Here is a 20,466-nt window from a genome sequence, read left to right as displayed (position 1 = left end):
GGTTAGAAAATTTTGAACATTGGCTTATATAATATGTATGTTAATGTTATTAGGTGTAGTACTTTTTATTAATGTATTATTTAATAATAATAATTGTTTGATATTATTTATAGGCTTGGAATCTAGGTTAGAAAATAATTATTTTAATTTTGTTAGATTTTATATTTAATAAAATCTTGATTATACAATAATTAAAATATTTTAATTAAATAAAATTATTTAGTTATAGGATTGACAAATAAATGTGACAAAGTTCTTTTACCACAATATTTGTATTTATTTATTTATTTATTTATTAGTAATTAGTATTTATTTTTAGCATTTATATAATTTGTGTATCATATGATATATATCTTTGTATGCAATTATTTAATTTTTAAATATAATATAATTTAAATGTAATATATTATATTAAATAACAATATTGATTTATTTATTTCTTACTAATTATTTTTTAATTTTTATATATTATTTAAGTTTTGTATAACATTATATATTATTATATTTTATAATTCAATTGTTGTATTTTTATTATTCAATTGTTGTTACTAATAATGAATTAATATTATTTTGTTATTTTCTAGTATGTAATATTTAATTAATTATGGAGTATAGAATAATTAATTAAACTTGAATGTTATTTATTTCATACCTAATTTTTGTATTTATTATTTGTAAATAGATTCATGGAGCAACAGGAGTCGCACCAGACGTTCATTGACCCTGGTCCATCGGTGCCGTCTCTCTTGACGTTGCAGGATAAACACATTTGGACGCTTGTATGGAACAGATCTGATAACGCAAATGCAGATCATCGTGTCCTCAACGTCAGACACGTTGCGTCATGGGATCATTTGGATATACCCGAGGATATCCATCCTTACCTGCAGTAGCTGGGTTTTATCACGTTACGCGTCTGCGCAACCATGAGGTTAGCGATACGTAGAGTAGATAAAAAAAAAGAATTACATGTTGTATTGTTAATAAATTGTGATAAAATGTAATATAATTTTTTATTTTCAGATTGATCACTCATTCATTTCGGCCCTTGAGGAGAGATGGTGTCCTGAGACGCGCACATTCCATATGTCGATGGGTGAGGTTACCATTACTTTGGAGGATGTCCACCATCTGCTTGGATTCCCTACGGATGGAGAGTTGTATCTGGCTGCGTTGGAGGTCATCCATTCTCCCAGCTGATGAGAGATTTATTGGGCGTTGAGCCGGGTCGGCAGCGCGACTTATATAAGAACCAAATTTCGCTGACATTTCTGAAGGAACGGTATCTACATTGGCATGAATGATCTGGCAATGAAGTTGACCGTATGAGATACACACGTTTGCGCATTATCGGTGGTTGCCTGTTCGTTAAGACTGCATCTAGCTTCGTGCATGTGCGGTATCTCCTATTTTTGGATGATTTTCACAGGACGAGGACGTATTCTTGGGGTTCTGCTGTCCTGGCTACTTTGTACAGGGAGTTGTGCATGGTTACTGACCCAGGACGATCGGATATGGGGGGTTGTGCTCTGTTACTACAGTTGTGGGCATGGACGCGTTTCCCTACTATCTCACCAAGACTCCCTCTGATCACTGACCTGTAGGCTATTTTCGGAGAAAGGTATCTGCCTTTTGAACTTTTTTGTTTTCTTCAAATTTACTGTCTATTACGTTAATTAGTAATTTTTATTATGTTATTGTTTTGCAGGTTTAATAGCTATTTGTCGCTACGACGTCGGTACTCCCACATCAGATGATATCGTCATCACATTGACGTTATGCCTATCCACAAGATACGGTGGAGGCCATACCACAGATTCATTGCACATCCGCCGTCGTCCGAGGAGTCACGCAGATGGTTAGCTCTATGCCCACTCATACACTACCAGATCGTTGTCTACCAGCAGCCCGATAGAGTGCTGAGGCAATTTCATTTTAGGCAGCCGATACCGAGCGATCCTTTCATGAGTTCAGAGTTGTTGACTATCACCCTGACTGGTAAGGGTGACGTACACTGGAGAGACCGACATGGACTTTATATAGCGCAGTGGCATTCCAGGGATGCCCTCATTGTGCAGGGTCTACAGCCCGTGCAGGGAGATGGTCATCTGTCTATCAACAACACGTACATGCAGTGGTATTTTCAGCATACGCGCAGATGGATGGTGCAGAGATCGGCCATTCATTCCCATGTGGTATATTAATTTCAGACTGATCATTACTATTATGAGAAGTATTTTGTTGACTTAATGACATCATACTTTTAATATTATATTCGCTACACAGACTGATCGCATGGAGATTGTTCTGCATATTGCATCGGACGAGGCACAAGGAGCATTCACATACCGCCAGATATACGACGAGGCCCTTCAGATGATGTCTGCATTTGACGAGTTTGGCAGACTCACAGAACCTGCACCTCCGCCGGCAGTGGTGCAGACAGAGGAGCCGCCTCGTCCTCCGCGTCGTAGCCAGCGTGCACGCCACGAGGGATTGCCACTACATCATCAGTCTCCCGCTATGGCTGATAGTATAATACCCCTAACTTAAATAATTTAATTAATTACTTTAAATTAAGTAATTAAGCATGTATTAGTAAGTAAAATTAAGTATAGGGCCTAATTAAGTGAGTTGGGGTCACTTTTGAGGTAAAAAGTGTACTCAGTGAAAATTAAGGGGTATAAATGGGTGCAGGCAAAAGTACCCAAAATATAAAAATAAAAGTGGAAATATTCCTAGAATAATATTTCAGACCTTTGGGTAAAGTTTGGTGGTAATTGGAGTTGAATAGATAGATGAGCTTATACCCGTTTAAAGCCACTTAACATAAGTTAAGTGACTCAAAGCATAAAAAACCCATTCCCCCCCTTGTCCGTCGAGCACCAGGGAAAGAAAGAAAGAAAGAAGAGAAGGAGAAGAAGAGAAGGTGAAGAGGGAAAAGGAGGTCCAAAACCCTAGATCCCTCAATTCTCAACCTTTTTGAGTGATTCAAAAGCCTAAACCACTCCAAATCTTCCCCTCTTTCATAATCCAAGCTTGGTTTTGAGTGGGAAGCATTTTGGAGTAAGATTTCTCCTCCCTAAAATTTGACCCATTGGAGAAATTGTGGAGTTGGGTAGCTTTTACCTCCATGGGAGCTTGAGGAACAACCATTCCATTGTTGTGTGATCATTGGTGGTAAGTTTCCACTCTTTTTCACTTGATTCCTTGAGATTTTCATGAGTTTAGGTTTTGATGAATAGTGTTTTAGGGTTTTATGTTAATGTGAGTAGATTGACTATGTTCAAGGAGGATTGAGACTTAGTGTATGTTATGAAAAATGCTAGGAATGACATTTAATCGGTAGAAATGAGTTTAGAGTGTTATTTTAGTATGATTTGAGATTTGGAGAAATCTAGGCTTGGAACTTTGGATTCCCTTGCATTGTTAGCATTGTTTGATTGTATTCTTTGTGTTGATAGGATTGAGGCAAGAGAAGTGGAGTGACCAACCCTTGTGGTTGTGAGCAATTGAGGAAAGTTCAAGAGCAAGGTAAACCTTTGGACCTTGGGGTTGATCCCATTGAGTGTTCCACCATACTCCGTTGAGGAGAAATGGTTTATGAGATGTGATATGTAATTATGATAGTAATTGTATGCCCATACATTGATTCATGCATTGATAAATGTTATGATTGATTAATTGATGTTTGATTGTTTAAGAGTGATTAAGGAATGGTTGATAGAGGTAGAAATAGGGATTGAGGAATGATTGATAGAATTATGATGAGAATGGTTGATAGGAACTTCCCTTGGAAACAGCCCTATGTGGATCTCCATGTGGTTAGAGCCTAAGAGAAACAGCCCTATGCAGATCTCTCTTGGAGGTTCCTAGATTGAGGAAAGGACTTCCCTTGGAAACAACCCTAGGTGGATCTCTATGTGGTAAGAGCCTAAGAGAAACAACCCTTTGAGGATCTTTCTTGGAAGTCCATATAATGTTATGGATAAGAATGTGTTGAACTGTTATGATTATGTGTACATCGAAAGTGAACCTTAGGGTGGAGTGATCTCCAAGGACCTCTGGTTTACTATGATATATTCGTGTATCTCACCCCGTGTTGTGGGGCATCATTTCAGGTACTGATAGAGGTGAGGTTGATCGAGGCAAGAAGCATGAGTAAATTTTACCTGATCGCTGGATATTTTGAGTTGCATGCCATTTAGAATTGCTATATGTATATTTTGATGTCACATGATGTATTTTGGAGGACTTAGTGCATGATCATTGTAGTAGTAATTGATATCTGGTACATGGTTACTTGCTTTGATCATGTTCCTTTTGTAGCTAAGTCATTTGGCATGTATATGAAATTTGTAAGAACAATGATGTAATTGAGACCTGATGATGTTGTAATGTTGTAATTAATGAAGATATATGTATGATGAAATGGTATGCATGCCTCTCTTAGTGTATGAGTACCTTGAAAGACTAGAATTCATGTATTGAAAGGATTATATGATGTCAATTAGGTGAAAGAAGACCTTTGGGTTGAAATTCCAAGTAAAAGTAAAAATATCCTGTCTTGTTGTCCATTTTTCGTATCATATATGATAGATTTGGACCCTTGTGTCTTAACGGAAGTTGTAGATATTTTTCTTAGCTTTCCATAGAGACCAAGATTGTGTAATTTAGATGAGTATAACTCAAGTTATGGGTAGAATATCGCAGGAGGTCAGATTGCCCTATTTTGGATGCTTGCTCCAGAACAGCCACGCTATAAGCGTGAGATTTACGCTCTAAGCGCCAACCTCCCTGACTGCCCACGCTATGAGCGTGAGATTCACGCTATCGGCGTGGGTGTCATGGAAAATTCAGCATCTATTTTCTTAGAAAATGCGTAATTGGGGCTATGGTGCTCCGATTTGAGCGCAGTTTGAACCTACGCGTAGATAATGAAAAATCCTATAATATACTGGACAAATGGAGACCATAAGAATAGTATAGTAAAATTCTCAGATGAATAAAGATTGTGTATGTTTAGCGTTTAAGAACAATAAAAGTGAGCTTTAAGCCTTGGCGGTCTAAGGGGATCACTTGGCAAACTATGGTAGTAATGTATGGCGTAAGTAAGACTTACAATAAGAATTCCACATGTAGTTTAAGTTATAATCACATTGTGGGAATTGTTTTAAGCACGGAGTTGGTTCCAATTAAAAACGTTTACAAATAATAAGGAAAAATTTTATCCGTATTTAATTCAATTTTGTGATTGTAACTGCGCTTATTGCTGTACGCAATAATAACAAACCGGTTCTAGAATAGGGTGTTACATTTTATGGTATCAGAGCAGTTTCGTAGGGAAACTTGTGGATTGATGTTATGTTTGCTTGGTGCTCAATGTTTTGTAGTTGTTTTAGGCACTCTTTATGATTATTGCATTTTTGATCACGCAGTGTGGGCTTGATCAACTCATTTCTTTGTGTAACATATGTAGTGTCAAGACGAGGTCCCGGAACAACCCTGAGGCATCGAATGCCAATGTTCAGCCAGATCCTGTTATGGCTGCTTTCGTTAGACCCCGAAGTGGTCGTGGGGAAACAAGTGTAAAACCAGATCCCGTGGCGGCCACTCTGGCAGCCATGCAAAGGGAGTTGGCTCCTAGTCGTCAGGCTAATGAAACATTGATGAAGACGAATGAAGATATGCGGAATGCTATGGCCGCGATGATGAATGAGTTGAGGACCCTGAAGGGTGCTAGACCTGTGAACCGGCAACCCACTCCTCCTCCTCACACTGCCACGCCTACTCCACCTATTCTACAGGAAGAGAATGTAGCGGATAATAATGACGGTGAGGCCAGTCATCATTTTGGTAGTCATAGCCATCACACTGAGGTCCGTCAACCACGTGTTGAGCATGTTGATGAACATGAAGCTGAAGAAAGACGATTGATGGCTTTTAGAAAACATAAACCTCCTTCTTTCAGTGGAGGCTACGACCCGTTGGTGGTAACAAAATGGCTCCATCTATGGAGAAAATCTTCAGGGTGATGAGATGCCCTGATGCATTGAAGTTGGTCTATTATGTGTATATGCTGGAAGGTGAAGCTGAAGATCGGTGGACAAATACAGTGCAACTATTAGAAGCTGAAGGCCGGGAAATCACCCGGCGGTTGTTCGAGACGTTGTTCTTGGATAACTACTTCCCTAGGGAGGCTAGGGAACAGAAGCAGAATGAGTACAATGATCTGAAGCAAGGGTCGATGTCAATTGACCAATATTTTGCTAAATTCAATGAATTGGTGAAGTACGCCAACTATGGGAGAGCCCTACCCACTCCAGCTGAGATGACCTCCAAGTTTCAGTGGGGTCTAAACGAGAAGATGTCTCGGAAAATGTCAAATTGTGACATCCAAGAGTTTAGTAGATTTGTGAACCAGTGCCGAAAGGTGGAAGAAGTATACAATGTTTCCAAGATCAAAAAGCCTTCTGAGGAACAAGCATCTGGTGCTAGTGGAGCAACCTGCCCTACTTCAGAAAAGAGTAAGAAAATGGATGAAAAGAAGAAATTACAAGCGAGACAATCAGAGGAAAATTTTAAGAGAAGCGGGAGTCAACAAAGTTGGGATGACGAAAGACCCCATGTGCCCAAGTGTGACAATTGTGGCAGGAATCACAAGGGCGTTTGTTTGATGGGCCAGAACGTATGTTTCAAGTGTGGTACACCTGGTCACTATGCCAGGGATTGTGCCCAGATCGTGGGACGGGTTGCTCATATGCAAGTGGTCTCTGATCCTTCAGCAACGACACATGTTAGCACTTCGACCCAACCCCAGTTAGGGGAGTTCCCATACTTGACGGAAGGTATGACGCATGTAGATTAATATGTCATGCATAGTTTATTGAGGTTGGAGCCACACATGCCTAGACTGTGGACCGAATTATGATTGTGTGATTAGTTATGTCTAGTGATTAAAGACTAGGCTATGCATAGATTGCTAAAAGATGATAAGTTGTATGCAATGACCTTTCCATGGAAGTGGTAGTATTACCTCCATGAGGATAGTATCTAGGAGATAGAGAATTCTCATTAAAGGTCTATATTGAGGGGAACTTCCCTTGCAGTTAGCCTTCGGGACCTCCTTGTGGTCAGATACCTAAGAGAAATAGCCCATAGCGGATCTCTCTTAGAAGTTCCATCAGATGAGATTTTGTATGAGATTATTAGTGGGACCGTGGAAGGTCAGGGTTAAATATCAAGTGAATATGTATGACCCTTGAGGAAAATAAAAGATAAAAGTGCTTGAATATATTAGTATCACCTAATTATAAAACATAGATTGAATCATGAATAAAAGATTTCATCTTATGATAAGATGATAAGGAAAAGAAGTAATGAACGGGGTAACTTCGGGAACACAAGAAGGGTTCTCCGATAGATCTCTAGTTGATTGGATGAGTAGTTTTGTCGATTTTGAGGACAAAATCGCTAAAAAGGTGGGGTGAATATAATACCCCCTAACTTAAATAATTTAATTAATTACTTTAAATTAAGTAATTAAGCATGTATTAGTGAGTAAAATTAAGTATAGGGCCTAATTAAGTGAGTTGGGGTCACTTTTGAGGTAAAAAGTGTACTCAGTGAAAATTAAGGGGTATAAATGTGTGCAAGCAAAAGTACCCAAAATATAATAATAAAAGTGGAAATATTCCTAGAATAATATTTCAGACCTTTGGGTAAAGTTTGGTGGTAATTGGAGTTGAATAGATAGATGAGCTTATACCCGCTTAAAGCCACTTAACATAAGTTAAGTGACTCAAAGCATAAAAAACCCCATTCCCCCCCCCCCCCCTTGTCCGTCGAGCACCAGGGAAAGAAAGAAGAGAAGAGAAGAGAAGGAGAAGAAGAGAAGGAGAAGAGGGAAAGAGAGGTCCAAAACCCTAGATCCCTCAATTCTCAACCTTTTTGAGTGATTCAAAACCCTAAACAACTCCAAATCTTCCCCTCTTTCATAATCCAAGCTTGCTTTTGAGTGGGAAGCATTGTGGAGTGAGATTTCTCCTCCCCAAAATTCGACCCATTGGCGAAATTGTGAAGTTGGGTAGCTTTTACCTCCATGGGCGCTTGAGGAACAACCATTCCATTGTTGTGTGATCATTGGTGGTAAGTTTCCACTCTTTTTCACTTGATTCCTTGAGATTTTCATGAGTTTAGGTTTTGATGAATAGTGTTTTAGGGTTTTATGTTAATGTGAGTAGATTGACTATGTTCAAGGAGGATTGAGACTTAGTGTATGTTATGAAAAATGATAGGAATGACATTTAAACGGTAGAAATGAGTTTAGAGTGTTATTTTAGTATGATTTGAGATTTGGAGAAATCTAGGCTTGGAACTATGGATTCACTTGCATTGTTAGCATTGTTTGATTTTATTCCTTGTGTTGATAGGATTGAGGCAAGAGGACCAAGTGGAGTGACCAACCCTTGTGGTTGTGAGCAATTGAGGAAAGTTCAAGAGCAAGGTAAACCTTTGGACCTTGGGGTTGATCCCATTGAGTGTTCCACCATCCTCCATTGAGGAGAAATGGTTTATGAGATGTGATATGTAATTATGATAGTAATTGTATGCCCATGCATTGATTCATGCATAGATAAATGTTATGATTGATTAATTGATGTTTGACTGTTTAAGAGTGATTGAGGAATGGTTGATAGAGGTAGAAATAGGGATTGAGGAATGATTGATAGAATTATGATGAGAATGGTTGATAGGAACTTCCCTTGGAAACAGCCTTATGTGGATCTCCATGTGGTTAGAGCCTAAGAGAAACAGCCTTATGCGGATCTCTCTTGGAGGTTCCTAGATTGAGGAAAGGACTTCCCTTGAAAACAGCCCTAGGTGGATCTCTATGTGGTAAAAGCCTAAGAGAAACAGCCCTTTGAGGATCTCTCTTGGAAGTCCATATAATGGTTATGGATAAAAATGTGTTGAACTGTTATGATTATGTGTACATCGAAAGTGAACCTTAGGGTGGAGTGATCTGCAAGGACCTCTGGTTTACTATGATATATTCGTATATCTCACCCCGTGTTGTGGGGCATCATTTCAGGTACTGATAGAGGTGAGGTTGATCGAGGCAAGAAGCATGAGTAGATTGTACCTGATCGCTGGATATTTTGAGTTGCATGCCATTTAGAATTGCTATATGTATATTTTGATGTCACATGATGTATTTTGGAGGACTTAGTGCATGATCATTGTAGTAGTAATTGGTATCTGGTACATGGTTACTTGCTTTGATCATGTTCCTTTTGTAGCTAAGTCCTTTGGCATGTATATGAAATTTGTAAGAACAATGATGTAATTGAGACCTGATGATGTTGTAATGTTGTAATTAATGAAGATATATGTATGATGAAATGGTATGCACGCCTCTCTTAGTGTATGAGTACCTTGAAAGACTAGAATTCATGTATTGAAAGGATTATATGATGTCAATTAGGTGAAAGAAGACCTTTGGGTTGAAATTCCAAGTAAAAGTACAAATATCCTATCTTTTTGTCCGTTTTTCGTATCATATATGATAGATTTAGACCCTTGTTTCTTAATGGAAGTTGTAGATATTTTCTTAGCTTTCCATAGAGACCAAGATTGTGTAATTTGGATGAGTATAACTCAAGTTATGGGTAGAATACCACATGAGGTCAGATTTCCCTGTTTTGGGTGCTTGCTCCAGAACAGCCACGCTATAAGCGTGAGATTCATGCTCTAAGCGCCAACCTCCCTGACTGCCCACGCTATGAGTGTGAGATTCACGCTATGGGCGTGGGTTTCCTGGAAAATGCAGCACCTATTTTCTTAGAAAATGCGTAACCGGGGCTACGGTGCTCCGATTAGAGCGCGGTTTGAACCCACGCGTAGCTAATGAAAAATCCTATAATATATTGGACAAATGGAGACCATAAGAATAGTATAGTAAAATTCTCAGATGAATAAAGAGTGTGTATGTTTAGCGTTTAAGAACAATAAAAGTGAGCTTTAAGCCTTGGTGGTCTAAGGGGATCACTTGGCAAACTATGGTAGTAATGTATGGCGTAAGTAAGACTTACAATAAGAATTCCACATGTAGTTTAAGTTATAGTAACATTGTGGGAATTGTTTTAAGCACGGAGTTGGTTCCAATTAAAAATGTTTACAAATAATAAGGAAAACGTTTATCCGTATTTAATTCAATCTTGTGATTGTAACTGCGCTTAATGCCGTACGCAATGATAACAAACCGATTCTAGAACGGGGTGTTACAGATAGGCCTGTGCTTGTGCAGTCTCTTCCGCCCCGTCCAGCCGGGCAGTTTTACGCACCAGCTTACCCCTCAGGCGGTCCGTCACAGCCGTACTGGTGGCGTCCCACAGGCGGTCCGTCTCAGCCTAGTGTCCCACCGTCGCAGTACGGGTACCCTTGGTTTTCAGCACCATCGTAGCCGTACCCTGTATATCAGAAACATTTCAGTCAGCCGTTCCCAGGTCAGTAGTTCCCAGGTCAGACCAATGGACCATCATATTCGCATGGTGAGCCTCCTGTGCAAGAGCACAACCAGTTTCCAAGACAATCCAGTTCGCAGCCTCAGCCCGGTCTGGAAGAGTTCACAGAGTTCACAGTCCAGGACATTCGTTACGGATGCGGGTACTTCGCGGCCTGCCTTTTTTATGTCTAAGTGACACATCCAGGAGAATGGTTGGGCCTTGGCTGGGTGGGATGAAGTCTTCATTACCAATTGGATACCATTGCCCGAAATATACCTGGCATTGATATGATGCACTATATGCAGGATCAATGTATTGTAAGGGGTCATGGTTTACTAATGTGTATGCAGCAATCACATGACTACATGGGTACCTAAAAGCAATAAACTCACCACACTGACAGGCCCGATCAGCTAATGAAACCCACCATTTCTTTCTGCCTCTATGAGTTCTTTAATTGTAAGACTCTTGAACTTCAAATCGCGTTTTCTGTCTGTCATACGACATAAAAAAGTGTGTTGCAGCATTCTGTTGGTTTTTAACGTTTGAAACCCAGAACACTTTGGCGAAGCAATTACCTTTGTCCATCTCTTCCCGAGCCTCCTTCCCGTGGGCCAAAAAATATTCGTTTAGCCCAGCGTACGTGATGCGCACCAAAGACGTGAATGGTAAGTTTCTGGCACCTTTAAGAACCTTGTTAACACACTCCGACAAGTTTGTAGTCATGTGGTCAAATCGCCTCCCTTCAGCATCGTACGATATACTCCATTTTTCCTTCGGAATTCGATCAATTCATGCTGCAATTTGTGGGCTTGATTCTTTAAATTTTTCCAAACCAGCATCAAAATTCAATCGCGATGTAGTGTAACCTGTACATGACAACACATAATTGTTAATTAATAACGTTATCAACGTCGTACGATGATTGCAACTAACAACAAATTTCGAGTAACAACCTTACCTAACTTCTTTAACTGCTTCTTCAACATGATATTTTTGAACTTATGATTGAAATTGCTTGCCAGATGTCTTAGGCAAAAAACATGGTACCCTTTGGGTGGTTGCCACCCTAAGTCAACATTATTGACGGCCGCCAATATACCTGCATGTCTATCAGAAATAAGACATATTCCATCTTTCTGAGTCACATGGATCCGTAACATGGCCAAAAACCAGGACCAATTGTCAATATTCTCACAACTAACAACAGCAAATGCAACAGGCAGGACATAATTGTTACCGTCAATAGCTGCAGCAATCATTAGCGTTTCGCGGTATTTTCCATATAAATGTGTCCCATCTATTTGGAGCATAGGTTTGCAATAATTAAAGGCATCACAACACTGTTTGAATGTCCAAAAAACCCTTCTGAACACCTTGTGCAATCCATCGAGCCGACCATCAATCCTATGTTCATTCACATCCAGTTTATAAGCAGACCATGGAGAAAACAATAACATATAATCCAACCATCTCGGCAGAAACGCGTACGACTCATCCCAATCCCCAAAGACCCTCACAATTGCCTTCTGCTTTGCTTTCCAGGCCTTTCTGTATGATATATGAAATCCTAGATTTGATGCAATCCTCTCCTGTATTAAGCCAATTTTAACGCTAGGCTCTTCACGTATCATTTATGCGGTTTGACTAACAACAGCGTATTAGCGTTACAAATACGATATTTATTTAAACATAGAGCAGATGGTTGACTTACCGATGATCAATGAACAAATGAAACTAGAGTTAAGTTGTTTGTGATCCTGTGAAAATGTTTGACTAACACATGTATGGATGTTGTTCCATACGCCTATTATCCATTCATGACCGCCTTTTTTCAGATTTGCCTGCATCCTCCACGGACAACCATCATTGTGATTTTGACAAATCATGATCAGCCTTTTCGTATCACTTTTTAGCACGACAATTGTGCGATTATTTGCCATACAATATTGTTTGATGGCCATTTGTACATCCTGCTTGCTTTCAAATTGCTGGTCCTTATAAAGCTCTTGACCCATTTGCCAATTTGGTACTTGAGCCCCTTGCATGTCATCACACTCTTGATCGGGGTGTGCCCAGTTAATGTTCGTGTAATGTGGTATTTGCGACCAAAATGGAACATTATCCTCTCCTGTTTAACACACGTTTCAAATGTCGTTAAGTACATAAAAATATAATAAAACTCAAACAGTAAACTACCTAAAAACTCAAATGGTAAACTACCTAACCTGCAACAGGTGGTGGGTTATGCGCACCAACAATACCCGGTGATGGAATCAGTTCAACCAAAGCAGTGGACGTTTCCAACTCGAAATCATCATCAACGTCTGTATCCGACGAGTCACTGTCAGGTACTAGACCTTCATCAACCTCCTCCTCGGAACTATCAATACGCCACGACGGATCATACATGTCATTGGCAGGAATCACATCTAAAGGTTGTGTTATTGGGGGTGATGGTGGTGGGGGTGACACATTCATATCTTCGGGATTTACTTTCGGCTCCCTGTTAATGTCTATGGAGTAACTGGTAGGGATGAAACTTTGAGTGCTTGCCTCTCCACCGGTGTTTAGTTCCGCATATAACTCGATGTATGAGGACTCTCCATGCTGTCGAAATGCATCAACTACTAGTGACTCATCTTCATCCTCAACCACCTCCACAGCAACCCATTGCACGGGGTTACCAGAAGCACATCTAGCAATCAGTCGAGACAGGGATTGACCTCGTTGTAATCTCAACTTCTTGTATATTATTTTCTTGAGCTCAGTACATTTGAAACGCGGACTCATGCGGAAGATCTTCGTATCTCCTTCAAACACTTGACCGTTCGGTCCAAAATATCTTCTCCCATTGTAATATAGAAGGCAATTACATCGTTGTTATTCTCACTCATTTTGTACTGAAATAGAAAAACATTCACAAACAAAAATGGTAACTTTTAAGAAAATGGACGAGAATGACTTTGGGAAAGGAAGAGGGGTGTTTAAATAGAACTGAGTTTGCTTCCTGGGACAACGACCTGTAACTGTCGGCAGGTAGTTCGCTTACCAAGGCAGCAAACTACTAGGGAACTGCCACGTGGCGTTAAGTTCGCTACAGTGTCCAGCTACTGCAGTGGCTGCCACTTGTCACCTAGTTCGCCTGGGGCCCCAGCGGACTATGTAGGGGTCAGACACGTGGCAAATCAAGTTCGCCTGGCATATCAGCGAACTCACCATACGTGTCAGCATTTATTGCACCCAAGTTCGCCTGTGTTAGAAGCGAACTTGGGCACCACCAGCTTGTTGACACATCATCATGCCTAGTTCGCTACTACTCCCAGCGAACTTGCCTGCATGGCTGTTTGGGAAATAAGTTCAGAAGCGTGGCATTTTTGTAAATAAGAGTTGGAATAGTGGCACAATGGTCACTGTTCCACATTTCTCTCTTGGCAGGTAACCGTGATTTGTTGGAGCCTGTGAGGTTGACACTAACTTTCATCACAGTGACTTGGCAAAGGAGAGTTGTCGTGTGGCTGCTTTAGCTTAGATATTATTTGCATATATCCCATAATAGATCTAAGCGTAATTAACTAAGGGAAAAAAGTTTTTCCAATAACAGGCAATAAAGTTATTTTCAGCAATAGCAAAATTATGTTGTTTTAGAGATTAAGAGAATTAATGAAAATATTTTAAAATTTTCGTTTGTTGCTTTGTTATATGAATTTTATCAAAATACTCTTCACTAATTCTCACAACCCTCGAAATAACATAATTTTAAAATTGTTGAAGATAATTTTATCTCTCTTGTGGTGGTAAGAGAAACGATGAACTCGTTAACTAATTATTTCAATAGCTTAAATTTATAAGTGAAAAAACATCAATGGTTTTATATTACTTCTTTAATATTAAACAATTTCTTCTCCCTATCTGTGAACACCATTTTTTTATCAAAAAAAAAAAGAAGTGAAAATGACTTTTCACTATTGAGCCTTTGCCTCTGTACATGAAAAAGGAAGAAGAAACAAGCAACAAAACCTCGGGTGGGAAAATGAATAAGACAGAAGAGTTAAGCAAGATTTATGAATCATTGAAATAAGCAAAACAAATTTCAGATGAGGATAACACCAAAATGACAATTGCAGTCCTCCTTGAGCACTGCTAAAAATCAGCAGAAGAGTGGATCAGCAAAATATACAAGGGAAGGTCAAAAGAATACAGAGCATCAAGAAAGATTGCCTCAGACATATCTCAAAATTATAACTTGACCTAATATCTTATGGACTATAAATGAGCAAGAAAAAATCAAAAGAGGGGACGGGAGATTTCTGACCCTAACACCCTCCTCCTATTCTTCCATCATCGGACCACCTCAACCACTTTCAAAACCAAAAAAAAAACTTCAGAGGAAGAGAGGAGAAATAATGAAAAGATAAAGAAAGCAATACACAAGAATCTTTGAGAGTGAGGTCTTTTGCCTAAACACAAAAACCTTGTAGAACACCAAAGTCTCCAACAATTGTGTTTGGTGTTGGGTAGTAATTTTTCAAAAGAAAGAGTTATCGTTCTCAGAGTTATCTGTTCAGGCCATTGGCAGCTGTTTTGGCTTATCCTCTCAAGTGTCTCAAAAGCCTCTGGATACCTTTTCAATAAAAACATTCCATTGGCAGTAGCATCCAAGTGAGTTTTGCCTTGGTGACTCAATCCTCTATAGAAAATCTGAATGGTAGCCCACTTAGGAAGACCATGGGTAGGACACTTTTTAATCAGCCCCTTAAATCTAGTCCAGCTCTCATGGATTGACTCATCAACATACTGTCTAAACCCTGTGATGTCATCCCTCAAATCACACACCTTTGTGGGTGAGAAAAACCGCATAAGGAAGGCTTCTCCAAGCTCCTTCCACGTGGTGATGGACTGTGCAGGCAAATCTTCTACCCATTCTTCTGCTGCCCCAGCTAGAGAAAAGGGAAATAGCCTCATTCTCATGGCATCTGTGGACACTCCATGAACAGAAAATGTATCGAAAATTTTCATAAATTTTGTAATATGCTTGTGGGGATCTTCCTTGGGTAATCCATGGTATTGAGTCATGGATTGCAACAGCTGTATCATCCCCGGTTTGAGATCAAAATTCCCCTCCACTCCAGGCTGGACTATACCAGGAATTACTCCATCAAGTGATGGAATAGCATATTCAGCAATGGGAAGCTCTTCATCCACCATAACTAGAGCATGGTTGCCATTCCCATTGCCATTGATGTTTTCTCCATTAACAGATCCATTGTTCGATTCTGCCATCTTCAATAATTCGGCAACAATTGTGTAATACTGCTTGTTACTGTAATCAAAATTGAATTCTACAGAAATCTCACAAGAACTTGAAATTGGAGTTAGTAGATAACAAGAAAAATATGTAAAAAGGAAAAAAATTCAATAAAAAAAATCAAGAAGTCTAAAACAGAATAAAAAAAGAAAAAAAAAATCAAACACTGTTCCCCGGCAACGGCGCCATTTTGTTGGGTAGTAATTTTTCAAAAGAAAGAGTTATCGTTCTCAGGGAACAGGTTGAATTAATTTCCTTTTTATTCTATTCCTAAATTCTTGAAATTTAAGTATTCAATCTTTGAATCAAAGTTTTTATCAAAATTGTATTAAACAAAAATAACAGATGAATTTCTAATCACAAATGTAACAATTATACGGTACTGGAATTCTTGAATCATGGATGAAGAAAAAATTTCGCATTCGTGCGTTTTATAACTGCTATGGCACTTTAATATCAGAATTTGAACTACTATGGCTATTTTAGCTGAAACTTCCTAGTTCCAGTTTTAATCTTTAGAAGGATCTTTTCCCAAAGTCTTATAAATCTTCAAAAATTATATCAAAGACCTCCCTGGGTTATCCCTAACCTCAAGGGTTCAATTAACAAGGAACATAACCTGATTTCCCAATCATAGCTATGCTAAATATATTCAAGATCCATTCCCATGGTGTTCTTGAACTTAAAATCAAAATCTTGCTAATCAAATGAAACTAAAGCAAACCATCACAGTATTCAGAAAAATAAAAAGATCACCCAATCATCGTGAATCCCAGAAAAGAAAAGAATTAGAAACCCATATTCAGAAATTTTGCAAATCTAAAAAGTAAAGAAACATGCATTACAAATATTCAGTAAGAAAACTCAAAGTGAAGTTACAAACCGGTTCTTCAAGAGTCAAAGTTCCTAAACTAGAGCTAGGAAGAAAACTTGCAGAAGTATGAACACAGTAGCTCGCATGCAGATCCGTGATTCCTTTCCTTGAAGGTGTGTTATCAATGCACTTCGAGTACAAGAATTGAAGAACAAGCATTCGACTTTCTAGGTATTTCTCAACACTCAGATTCGAAGAAGAAGATTACAAAGATTCAAAACGAAAAACTGAAACTAAAAAGTACGAAAGTTCTCTATATATCTGGCCCTAATGACTCCGACTCCTATTTAACTAAAAACTAAAGAGCTCCAAGAAATTGCATTGCTGTCCATCCATCTTTTTGTCCATCCAATGATTCAGATTTGATCTCACTTTCAAAGAGTTGATCATATGGCTCCCTAACTGCAGTAAAAATAGTAAAAAAAGAATAGTAAATCATCAAATTATCTCTTTCTCCCTTTTTTTACCTTTTTGGGATGATTGATACTCATTTGGCCCATTACCAAGCACTAATATCCAGCCTTCAACTCAAATATTGTAAAAACAAAGCCACTGACATAATCATAATTTATAGCTAACAAAATACCCCAAACTTAGTTAATTGCTTGCCCTCAAGTAATCAGACGAACTTCACTCATAAGTTACATATAAACACATATTTAATTTCAATAACTCAGTTAAATTAAACAGCCATTTGTGCAAAACATCACACTTCTTAAAGCATTGACCAGGCTTAATGTCAACCAATTCCTACAACAAATTAATCACCCAACTCCAGTCAATCAACAATTACATAAGCATTTAATCAAAAATTTATGCTCATTCATTCAGTTGCAACCCTTAACTTAAAATGATTCAATTAACATTCCACTGAATTCCTTTCCAGATACATTCAATCAATCACACTCTCTCCTGTTTATAAGTGAGTTCACTCATTATCATCATGCATGAATGCTTTCAACCTACACTACCATTTAGAAACTTGAAGTCCAATATGCTACCTCCATCAAAGGGTCTTTAAGGCTTGTAATGAGGCAGGGCTAGGATCTTTGTTTTTCTAGTCACTTGGCTAATTAAGCTAACCCTTTGTGTCTAACTAATCCTCATTAGCTCTTTCTGATTTTTGCCTAAACAAGACAAAGGGAAATTAGTAACTCTCTTCTCCCTTTTGTATAACTTCTTTCTCTTTTTTACTTTTGCCTCTTCCCCTTTTTTTACTTCAGCAAGCTCAGAGATCTCCTTTTTTTTTCTTGAAACAGAGAACTCTTTTTATAAAATCACTTGTTCCCATTTTTCATCGATTTTTTTACCTCTTGATCCTTTTTTCTTTTTCTTTCCCTTCTCTTTTTACAACCAATTCCCCTTTGCCTCATTTAGCTTATTGTATTTCTGAGCTAATGAGAATTAGCTAAATACTAAGATAGCTATATAGGGTGGACAAGGAATTTGGCTCATAATATCAGGATACATGATCAGAAAAGGAAGGCCTCTGGCTCAAATATAGGGACCAAGGGATATAATTGAAGGGTGAGGCTTTTGGCTCTAGGCTACACATTCATAAACAATGCCCTAATCACACAGAAATAGCATATTAGTTATCCAAACAGAGTGCAGTATTCAAAACACCAATACACACTGACCACTCACAAAGGAATAGAGTGTTTAGGTTTAAATATCTCACATGGGTTGTTAATCCAGTGGTTTATCAGTGAATCAGTAAATCAGGGATCACAAAAAAAATTATGGCATGTAAATTTGATTTTCAGCTTATATAAATACTGATCAACTAAGTTAGATCCTTAATTGACTAGGAATTAATTTAATTAAATCTGGCTATACTTAATCAGTGATAATGTTAAACACATCAGGCTATAAATTATTTCCATGTTACCACTCAGATAATCCAGCATACAACACAGATATATTTATATCATTTTTATGCATCAATCAGCTCATACTATAGGGATTATTGGTAACAACATATAATCACAAAATCACCCCAAACTTAAAATTAAGTTGGGTCCTCACAGCAGAACATAAATATATAAAAACAATAAATTGAAAAATGAATAAATAAATATTTAATAAAATAAATAAAGAACCTGGGTACCAACAATAGATTTCAGCTTTCAGAAAAGGTGTCATCCAGATCAACCAACTCATCTGAATTTTGTTCGGCAGCCTTAGAAGTTCCTTCATGGAGGTGACTTGGAAATAAATGTTCTGGAATCTCAGGAAAGTCTTCATCATGAAAAGTTTCTCTGTATGAAGCTGCACAGCATTGTCTCGTATTTTCTATGTACGAGAGGAACCCTTTTATGACATTTTCCAACTTCTCAATTCGCTCCTCCATAGCTGAAACCTTTCCTTTAGCTGCTCCTTGAGTAGGCAGAGCTGAAGATGCTCCTTAAGTAGGCAGAGCGGAAGATGTTTTTCTTTTCTTCCGTAGGCTGGACTCAGCTATCCTTTTCAAGCATGTCTCATTCATGGGTGAGTTAGGGATGGAGACCAGTGCTCCATCTTGGGAGGAAGAAGGCACTCCAGCAGCATCATACAATAACTTCACCAAGCATGGGAAGTAGAACGGTCCTGATGTCCTCTTCGAATTCTCACACAATTCTTGATGTATGAACCGCTCTGGGTGAAAAGTCAGACCTTGAAGAATGCAATAAACCACTACACCAACCCTAGTTGATAAGTGATTCATGTGGAGCTTGGGAAAAATGCGATGTCTAACAAATTTCGCCCAAACTTGAGCTTCCTTTGTAAGATCCGTTGTTAACATCTTTTCAGAATCCCATTGTGTCCAGTCATCTCCAGTGAGCGTCCGCACCATTAAATAATAAACCTCAGTCCGAGTTCTATCTGAGAGAAGCTTCAGGAACCAGTTGTAATCTGAAATTTTGAGGTTGTACACCTCCAGAATTTTTGCTGGGGATATGTCCACCAGTTTTCCTCTAACTGGGACTGCATGTGGTGCCTCCTCATCCGGTAAGTTGGCCACAAAATCGTGAACCAACTTTATTGGCACTAGAACAAATGGATGGTTAGCAAAGACTTCCCATTGCCATGGCGTGACGTGTTGCCAGACAAAAAGTTCCATATATGCTCCTTTTGTATCTGATAGGTCGAATCCTCTCTCATAATGAATTTTTAATTTGGCTTGAGCCAGCTCCTTGAGACGTTGAGAAACTCTTTCGGAAACTGGATGGTCAGAAGAAGAAGACCTAGCTGCTGATGAACTTCGAGTTGCTTGTATGTGAACTGCTTTACCTTTAACTGCTCCATGCTTTATTTTGGTATTTTTGTTTGGTGCCATTGTTCACTGAAAAATAAATCAGTGAATAAAAGAAACATAAAGATGAATTTGTCAGCAAAGGAAATAAATAAATGTCAGCAAAGTGTTATGACAGCTTAATTACAGGAATTGTATCAGAAAATAATGATAAAATAGCAGAACAATGTTATACAAATCACAAATTAATACTAAGAGAATGAGCACTTCCTGTTTTTTATAAGAATTAATGAGCAAGTGATTAGCTAAAATAAACATGTAGATTAATCTACTTAACTCAGCCAGGGGAGCTTGATTATCCACGTAACATGTAGACAGCCAAGAAAAACAGACGGTGGAACTCACTGTTTGCACACATATCAGATTTGTACGATGACAAGGATTTGTATGCATGCATAGAAGTATCTCAATCAAAGAGCTTTAACACATAACACAGCGACTCATTGTACCAAAAATGAATTTGATACATTCTAATTTATCT

The sequence above is a fragment of the Gastrolobium bilobum genome, unplaced genomic scaffold, assembly GCF_033153095.1.
Source record: "Gastrolobium bilobum isolate Gb01-03AN ecotype WA unplaced genomic scaffold, APGP_CSIRO_Gbil_v1 utg51620, whole genome shotgun sequence".
Classification (NCBI taxonomy): Eukaryota; Viridiplantae; Streptophyta; class Magnoliopsida; order Fabales; family Fabaceae; genus Gastrolobium; species Gastrolobium bilobum.
This window is presented reverse-complemented; position numbering follows the sequence as displayed.